This window comes from Gavialis gangeticus, unplaced genomic scaffold, assembly GCF_001723915.1.
Source record: "Gavialis gangeticus isolate Ggan-Ray unplaced genomic scaffold, GavGan_comp1, whole genome shotgun sequence".
NCBI lineage: Eukaryota > Metazoa > Chordata > Crocodylia > Gavialidae > Gavialis > Gavialis gangeticus.
In genome coordinates, this window is record NW_017729004.1 from 8,457,886 (window position 1) to 8,467,865 (window position 9,980).

The 9,980-nt window shown below is 42.1% G+C and overlaps 1 long non-coding RNA gene across 1 annotated transcript in view; it reads left to right on the plus strand.

Annotated features, from left to right (window-relative positions):
- Window positions 1-5,949: 5,949 nt before the first annotated feature.
- Window positions 5,950-9,980, plus strand: part of LOC109291476 — a 9,957-nt gene continuing 5,926 nt past the window's right edge. The window contains exon 1 of the long non-coding RNA XR_002095852.1: window positions 5,950-5,961. This is a non-coding gene — a long non-coding RNA (uncharacterized LOC109291476). The remainder of the gene's footprint in view (window positions 5,962-9,980) is intronic.

The window sequence follows — 9,980 nt, forward strand, 5'->3', positions numbered from 1 at the left end:
GGCCTGTTACAAACTAGTCAGAGGGGACCAGCAGGCATTGGGGGAGTCCCTGTTCCCCTGAGCACTGCCAGGAGTGACCAGGAATAATGGTCACAAGCTGGCAAAGGGTAGGTTTAGGTTAGACATCAGGAGGCGCTACTTCACTGTCAGGGCGGCTAGGGTCTGGAACCAACTTCCAAGAGAAGCGGTGCAGGCTCCTACCCTGGGGGTCTTCAAGACAAGGGTAGACTATCACCTTGCCAGGGTCGTTTGACCCCAGTACGCTTTCATGCCATGGCAGGGGGTTGGACTTGATGATCTGCTCAGGTGCCTTCCGACCCCATTAACTATGAAACTATGAAATGGGAAACATAATGTCATTTGTCATGGTACATTGCGAGAGTGAAATAAATCTAGGGAATATCTTTCACTAGAGAAATGCGATAACGTGTACAAGCGCCCTAAGGTGCCCAGGCTTCTGCCTGATGTCAGTCCGACACAGCTAACCACTTCTATCGATATTCATCAAAGATTAACAGAATTCCTCCTAAAGCCAAGTAGTTTCTGCCGAAGAGAAGGTGATATATGAGAGCTGTTCAAAAAGTATCGAGACTGATGCTGTAGGAAACAAAAATCTTTTATTTACAGGGGTTTCGGCTTCATCTCCTTTGAAGTTTGCTCCTTCTGCAGTCACACACGTCTCCCAGTGTTTCTGCCATTGTTGGAAGCATCTCTGATAAGCACTTTGTGGACTCACTAAAAGCTGCTCAGTCGCATTTTGTTTTATGGTTTCCACATCACAAAATCTTTTTCCTTTCAAGGTTTTCTTTAGTTGAGGGTCACATGGGGCCATATCAGGTGAATATGGAGGCTGTGGCACTTGTGCAATATGATGCAACTTTTTTCTTTTCCCTCAACTAAAGAAAAACTGGAAAGGAAAAAGATTTTGTCATGTGGAAAACATAAAATGCTACTGAGCAGCTTCTAGCGATTCCACAAAGTGCTTTATCAGAGGTGCTTCCAACAATGGCAGAAACACTGGGAGATGTCTGTGGCTGCAGAAGGAGCATGCTTTGAAGGAGGTTAAGCCAAAACCCCTGTAAATAAACATTTTTTTTCCTACAGCATCAGTCTCGATACTTTTTGAACTGCCCTCATAAGGTCATAGGAAGTTATTGTCTATGATTGGCCTTAACTCAAAATTGTGTGATTTACTACTAGAATGCTGGTTTAAGAGTTAGTTCAGGATATGGGTCTGAACATGTCTGTAACTTGGATGCTACAGAAATGTCATGACAATTGAGAATAACAGGAAGGCACATCTCTGCATATATTGGCTGAAATCGGATAGAAATTGGCTCTATTTATGTAGGTATTTTAAGAACTTATCACTTCTTATAAGAAACAGAGCAGGATTCTAGAGGGGGAAGTGAACGCAGAGGGTCATGGTTAGGCAAATAGGAACTGGGAAGGTTATGAAGCATCTATAGGCATGCATCCCCACTATTGTCATTCTGGAGGAGACAGATACATGGGCAGATCTAGAGTTTTGACAACGCAGGGGCAGATGGTGAGGTGCATCACAGCATATAAAACAACAGATATTTTTCTCTGGTTAAAAAAAAACAAAACAAACAGCTAGAAGCATTACTAGTATGCTTAGGGGCTTAAAGCTGTATTATTCCGTTTAAGATTAAAGCAAAAACACAGCTAACTTCATTGGAATGAGTTCAAAACAATTCACGGGACTGTGGAATAGGAACTTCCTTACCAGGAGCAGCTGACAGACAGCAGAATAAAGGATTGCTCCACTGGTAGAACATCAAAACAATTAAAAAGAAGAGAAGGTCATTCATTAACACCTATGGAATGAAGAGTTTAGAAGGGATCAGGTAGATTATAATGAGCCATAAAGTCAATTGACTCCCTCAGCACGGCCTGACTAGAAATGCTGACACTACCGCCAGACAGTTGGTTTTAAACTTTGGGTGGAGCCGGAGTCAAAGTGGGGTGCAAGTGCACCAGTGCATCCCCCTTGGATACATGCCCAGCATTACTCCTTCTAACATCAGCCCCAATGTTTTAAATAATTGTTCTGACTTCCTAATATTGCTGTGAGTGAAATTAAATGAAAAGGTGACACTAAAGATCATTTTTGTGTAACTGACTTCTTTAAATGAAGCAATTGTGCTTTATACAACACAGTCAAAACTAGAGGGACAAACCAACCAGCACTCCAATGTCACCACAAAGAAAAGGCCATGAAAAATGTTCCTGTAATTGAATGATATACAGGAAGACTTATAGGATGGGTGGTGTTACTCACCTGCACCCCTTTATAGGGATGTATAGAGCTGATCCAACCCCTCCTACATAGAAGCATACGGAAAAATTTCATTGGAAAAAAAACAAAAGACCTGCCAACGTGCGACATATAATTCTTTGGCAATCCCTCAAAAGTTAAGGATGATTGTCTTTCATGATTGTCTTACCTGTTGTCATGAAGATGACTGATGAAGCCAATCTAGGATCGACAGACTGTGCTGCAACTTGGGCAGGTGTGTCTGCGTGGGGTGGGTTTTTTATTCTTAAATCGGTCTGCGACACTGTTTCTGCTGCTCTCACTTCTCTTTCTCCTGTTGTCATCATAAGGCTTCAAAGTACAGAGATCCTTGCAGCAGATTTTTCCTCTATTTGGGGCAGTCCTGGGCAATAGTCTCCCACGCGTTGATGTTGATTTTCCATGTTTCCAAGTTGGCCTTGAGAATGTCCTCGAAACACTTTCTCTGCCCTCCTCTTGAGCATACGCCTTGGCTGAACTGGAAGAATAAAACTTGCTTCAGGGGATGACATGGCCAGCTCAGTGACGTTGATGTTGAATGATCACTTTGATGCTTGTGGTGCTTGCTTGTAAGAGGATGCTAATGTTATTGTGTCTATCTTCCCGCTGGATTTGGGGGATCTTCCACAGCTAGTGTTTATGGTACTTCTCCAATGACCTGAAGGGATATATATCCCCGATGAGACAGGGATATAATTAAAAATTATTCATCTATCATGCAAGAGCTCCCAGAGGCTTTAGTGTATTTGTTCAATGTGTATCATAACATCCTCAGTATTAACTCTAACAGGTTTAGTACCAATCCCTGCAGTGATGTGACAAACAGTGTAACAGCTACCAGGGAGGACATCAGACTAGCCATAAATTTTCTGGTTGGCTTATATACGTGTCTAGATACTACACTCCCATTTCTAGTTGCTAGTAACATGTTAGCCAGCACAAAGCCGCCGCAAATCTAAGACTGAGACCCTACTGGGCAAGATACTGTTGTTTTTCTTAAGGCACTGTCCATGTTAGAAAATGTTATTGTCTTACCTGTGATCTGGGGCTCCTAGTCTGCTTGTATATTATGTATATTTTTATGTACGTTTATATTCGTATTATATTATATTTCATTATAACGTGACATGGACTAGTCTCCACCAGCACAGGTTAGTGCCCTGTTAACTAGGCTAGAGAGTCAGGCTACAAACAAGCATTGTCTTTGTCCTGTAGGACAAAGTGCAATCGTACACATCCATGTCTGTTGTCCTGAGATAAATCCGAAAAAGGTTACAAGATAAAAATGACTAGCAATTTACACCAGGACATGGCAAAGCGTGCCTCTAATGATTATTCCAGGATTGAATCAGTGAATCAATGGCAGAAAAAAAGAAAGATATTCAGCCTCTCACTAAACCCTGATTGGAAGGGTGATGTGTGTGCATGCCAATCCCAGGATATTTCTATTTTGGGACAAAATACAGGTATAACTTGTCCAGGTGCAAATGCAAGGTCTATTCCTCACCTCTGACAACTGGCTGGAGCTCAGGTCCAACAATTTCGACTTCTGGTAATGTTTAAAGAGCAAACTGAAGGAGAAGCGATGATTTTTTTTGGATTTAATTACCAATCTGAAAAGCTAACATGCATTTATAGGTAATCTAGCATGGTTTGTATAGCCTGCTAGAAATGAGCAAACAACAACACAATCATCAGTGAACAAAAACCCTGTGTACAAATTCAACAATGCCTCCAATCTTCCCTTGCAGTTGCTTCAAATTAAACAGACTTCCATCAGTCTGAATTATAATTTGGATTCAGGTGTCAACAAAATGCTAAAGAGGGTGGGTGCAAGAAAGAATGCTTATTTTAACACTCTTGGTTTGATACGGTTATCTTCACGACATCATGAATTGCTTCATCGCGGATATAAATTGGTTGGGATATCCATGTGTCGAGAAAGGCTTCCACACACCTTCTCTTTTCATAGGATCACATGCCTTGTGGCAGTCAGCCAAAACACAAGACAGGTCCTTGTTTTGCTCCCTTCACGTCTCTTGAAACGGATGTGCCTCAGCTATCACATCTCTTATTCCTTTTCCTTGCCTAAAGCTGCACGGACAAACAGGGAAGATTTTTGTTGTTTCCAGCCATATGGATTGTAAATCAGTTTAGCATAATTCTAGCAAACAATCCTGCCAACAACCACGCGCCCAATGTTTGTAAAACACAATCCAATTACCCATCTTCTTGTAAATGTGTAAATCTTTGAATTCCTGTAGAATCATTTCCCTGATCTGTATTAAAAGAGCTGTGTCAGTTGTTGCGTGACCAGGCCACTACAAGCCTTATAGTTTTTGGCAGGGATCCCATCAGTTCCTGATGCTTTGCCATTAGGGAGCATTTGGCTTCTGTTTTCAGATTCTTCTACTCAAGTCTCCATGGCACGGACGTGCTTTTTGCAGCCTGTTGAGGCAACGGTTCAGCAGCTGTTACTTTTCAAGGATTCTGGGTTGAGCGCATTTCTGAAGTGTTCGGTCCATCTTTCTAGGGTGTTTCCTATTAGTCAAGAGAGCATTTCTTTAAGATTTCGGGACTTGAGTCCTTGTGCCATTTTAAACCGAGCCATCAGTAGTGTGGCCAGCAGAACAGAATTGCTTCATATCACGCTGAACAGCATGCAGACATATCCACTTTCTTATCCCACCACATTTCGTATAATCCCCAAGTTTAGCTTACAATGCACTCTGCGAGCTTTTAAGGGTAAATACATTATGTAATAGGCTGATATACAACCTGGAGGGCTGATGGTAACTCCTTTTGTTGGCTGCCATTGCTTTTTGTAAAGGACTCTGATTCTTTTAGTTTACTGTCCTTTTAGAAAGGTTACTGGATGAATCTCTACAGTGGACACCATGTTTCTGATGGGTCATCCTGAGGCCCGGTCCTGTCGCAGCTCCTGGGAATCCAGCATTTTAATGAAAAAGGACCTGAATCAAGTGTTCTTCCAACGGATGCTGTACTCGAATCATTTGTCCTTTAGTCTACTGCAAAAGAAGGTGAATTTCTCCTGCTATTGGGTATTTGGTTGAGTTCAACCACAAAAAAGCTAGAAGAGACTGTATTCTAAACCTTAATTTTTAAAGTCCTAGCCCCCTGTATGTAATCTTCAGGCATATACAATAATGACACACTACACAATCAAATGCAGCAGTTCAGCAGCTACCAGTCCTTTTATAGGGGCATGAATTTGCTCTTAAATCAACCTCCATTGTACCCACAGACTGGAAAAGTAATCTTCTTCTACTGATTTCCTAGATCTGAATGGCAGGTTGGAGAGAAAGTTGTTGGAACAAATAACAGTAACTCACCCAAACTGCTTGGCAAACCTTGCTGTGCTCAAAATACTAATTGTTTTTCACTTTTCTTCCTTCTCTTTTATAAGATTGGGAGCCCAATAAAGCATTTGTTCCTAAATTCACTGTTTATCACAGCTTTCTGCCTTTGATTTAGGTTTTATTGGTCCATACTCCTGCCAGGAATACAACTGATCATTCGATCTGGAGCATTGTGTTTAAAACTGTGCAGTGAACTCTGATTTTAATGGTGACCCTCCAAGATTTGTACTGAAAATACTAGGTATAACAAGCTAAATTGTTGTCAATGGGTGAAGCTCCACTGACTTCTAACCCATGGAAGTCAAAAGTGAGACCAGTTTCAACTTACCTCCATTGAGACCAAGTGCATGATACCATGAAAGCTCCAAGTAAAATTTTATCAGATTGTAAGAACTAACCTCTTGGATCAGCCCTATGATTCATCTTGTCCTATGTCCCGTCTCTGACAGCAGCCAGTGCCAGGTGTGTCAAAGGAAGGTGCGAGTCTCCTATAGCAAGCAGATAAGGCTGCATCTCATACAAAGACATTACAATATGCTCTCTATTATCCACTTACATGTTTCTTATCCAGTTTAATATCTTGCTGCATTTTTGATGGCTGGTGCACATTGCAGAGAGATCTTCATGAAGCTGTCTTTAACGATGCCCTGCTCTCTTTTTTAAGCCTGTATGGCTGCTTTAATTTACAAAGGGATTGGCAACATGGAAAAGGTGGAGGACTCCAAGGCTGGATGAACTTTTTCCCCCCATCTCTAAAGTCTCCCAATCGTTATCCTAAGGAACATGAAGCAGTGGCAAAATTTCAAACCTGGAGACAAGGTTTCCAAAAAAGATGGGGTTTGTTCGCATTTCTAAATTCTCTATAAATGGATGTATAATGATGGTGCCAAACCCTATGAATAGATGTCTTGAGAAAGAAAAATCAAGCTATTCTCTTCTGTGGAGCAGTGTCACTTGTGTGGCCTAGTACAATGGGACATGGGTCTATTCACAGGGCTATCAGAAGCCACCTGTTTGACCGAAAACTTCATTTCATTGTCTGGTGCCAGGATTTTCCCTATGGGTAAGATGGAAATAATAATATTTGCTTCTTTTGTAAGGTGCTTTGAAAGCTATTGATGAAAAGTGCTGTAGAAAGCCAATATATATTATTTGTGTTTTTCTTATAGCAGGAGTTATCTTGGTGAGTTGTATTTCTCTCCTCTTTTTTTTTTTTTTCTCTCTCTCTCTCCAGGATCTAGTGTTTCAGTGTAACAGATGGCACTGCTTTCATCTTTTGTCAAAGCTCTTCTATCACCCAATGAAGCAAAACAAATTTATAATGGATTTTATTCAGGTGTCCCCACCTCAAGCCAGTAGGGCTACTGTACTGCAGGCATTTTTTGGCAGAGCAAAACAGGACTCTCTTTAGATCGCAATAGCAATGCACCCTATACACAAGAGAGCTTGGGCTCTGTTTAAATCCAGCATTAAAATTGTTATTAAAGACAGAGGGACTTTCATCTGTCTGACTGAGTCCAAAGAATGGTGGGTGTGATGTACGCTCTATAGTCTTAAAAAAAAAACCTAGTGAAACAATTGATAATGAATCTATATATATTGTAAAAGGAGGCCACACAAAGAGTAAATCAATCCTTGTTGCACACCTGCCATGGTTATGTGGTTGTGGCTGAGTCTTGATGATGAGAGGGTGCCCATACAGTATGGGGAAGAGATGCTCAGATATTAGCTGTATGTGGTTCCTCTTAAATGACTCCTTCCTAACTCGTGGCTCTTGTATGAATTCCTTCTCATGTGCCTACATAATTTTTTTTAACGGTTTTATACTGCAGTTAAAAAAATACTTATGCTCTCATGCTAGCTACTGTTTAACTACTTCACAGTTAGGGCGGCTAGGAGCTGGAACCAGCTTCCAAGGGAAGTGGTGCTGGCCCCTACCCTGGGGGTCTTTAAGAAGAGGCTGGATGCCTACCTGACTGGACTCATTTGAGTCCCGTCTCTTTTTGGGGTTTTTTGTTGTTCTCCCGCCCTGGCGGGGGTCGGGCTAGAAGATCTACTAGGTCCCTTCCGACCCTTAATCTATGAATCTATGAAAATATAAATTTCCAATATATTGGTGTCAGAAGATAACTTGTTGTAAGGTCTACAGGCAGAAATGAATGAAAATTTCCAGTCCGTCATGGAAATGATGCTTCCTACCTTTGAAATCTAGTAGCATCGTTACAGCAAGGGTTGCCAGGTAGCACTTGCACATAGCTGTACAAGGTCTTTTTTCTTAGCATTCAAGAAGCCCACTGTCTTTGAAGAGATGCTGTGCTGCTGTTTCTCTGTGGGCAGCTGTTGCCAGTAGCAAAGGAGTTTATTCTCCGCTTTAATCTCCTCAACTATGATTGATTCGTGGGGCAGTGTGGGTGTTTGGGAAAGTGTTGTTGGTGTTTAGCTTGCAATCTCTGAAAGAAAGGTGCGTGTGTGCGCTGTTTGTGATCACCTCTGCCCACAAAGATTGGTCCAGATAATGTGAAAAAACCCCACAATTATACAAAGAACATACCTAGACCCTGAATAACTGATTCCCTGTCTGCTGAGACACCACACCCAAAAGGCTTCACTATTTGCTTCTGTTTGGAAGATGTTTGACAGCATTAAAATCAGCGGGTGTTTTTTTCCCATCACTTTAGAAGGCCAAAGTCAAAAACAAATGAACTTCAGAAGACTGTGACTGCAAAGCTTCCTGAAGAGTTTCTATCAGCAATGTAATCCAGAGCATCTCCAAAACAAAAAACAATAAATAACAGTGATGGCAACTTCAGTGATTCTCAAAAGACCAGTTCAATCTTTCATACGTGAAGCCTAAGGTCAATACGATTGATTCACAGTTCGTATGTCCAGCACAGTGAACCAGTGTAGCAATGAGTTTTCCCTGGACATCTCTGACATTAATATCCTTACAAGTGAATGCAGTAATTAGATTTGACCTAATCATAGATGCACAGAAGAAAACTGTAACCCCACTCGCCCAGGGTATAATTCACCTTGCTCCTGTGTAATGCTCCTGGCAGGGTGATGTCTGCATTGCAAAGGATCTCTATGGGGAAACAACTTGCTGTCCACACTTATCATGAAGACCTATGGCTCTACCTACCAAGATGAGATAAACTCTTTATAAACTAAGTTAATGCAAACCAAAGTGAACACATGAAAACAAGTGGTTTTCGCCAGGCTTCACTTACTACTGGGGGTACACTCAACCCCCCAAATGCAAAATAGTCACACGTGATGTGAGCACATTGGAACCAAAAAGAGCCCCTGTTAATTAAAATATCCTAACTGAGTACAGCTTCCCTTGTACTATTATTTGTATTGTGGCAATGACTACCAGCTTCAACCTGATTAGGGCCCGATAATGCTAAATGCTGAAATAACTACTAGTTAAAAACAGTACCTGCCCCAAAGAGCTTACCGTCTAAATTGAGAATGTAACCCAAGGAGTGGGGGAAGCAAGTGTTACTACCATCATCTCTATTTGATAGACAGGGACTGAAACACAGCGGGATTAAGGTCTACTTCTACTCCACCTATTAGGCTCAAAAATAAACTTCAAGTTCTCAAGTTCGATCCTATTCCAACCTGCTCAAGTCCTTGAAATGCAAGAGGAGAGAGGTTCTTCCTCATCCTCGCTGCTTTTGTGACTCCGTATTCAGATGATGGGGGGTTACAAGGAGAAGATACGTGGATACAGGGGCGGACGAACTGTGGGACTCCTGGAAGGGCTGGGAGTTCAGCGGCACAGTGACATGGTGGCTTAGGGAGCCGTGGGGGCTAAATGCTGGTGTCACTCGCTCCACCGCAGTATGTCCAAGAATGGTCCCCCGCTATGGACTCATTTCAGTGGTAGGACAAGTGACAGTAGTGTAAAGCCCTGTATTTCAGGTGCTTCCTGCTGGAGGTCAGCTTGGATCCAGCCTACAAGGAGCCCTGTGGTCCGAATCTGGCCTGGAGGGGGGCAGGCAGACATAGGATACCCTTGCATAAACGGATGTTCAGGCCTTGAATGGGGTTGAATGCCCAATAGGTGGACAGGATCTGGCCCCAGGTGACTTGCCTGTATTCACACAGAGAGGCTTTGATAAAAGTTGAGAACTAGGCCCAGATCTCCCAAGTCCCTGTCTAACGTCTTGCTTATAAAAGTCACTCTCTGTTTTCCTGCATTAGTATTTTCTCTGCGAGTTAATTCACTGTTGAATCTGAATATCTTTGTCAGGTTCACCAAAGGCTAAAGG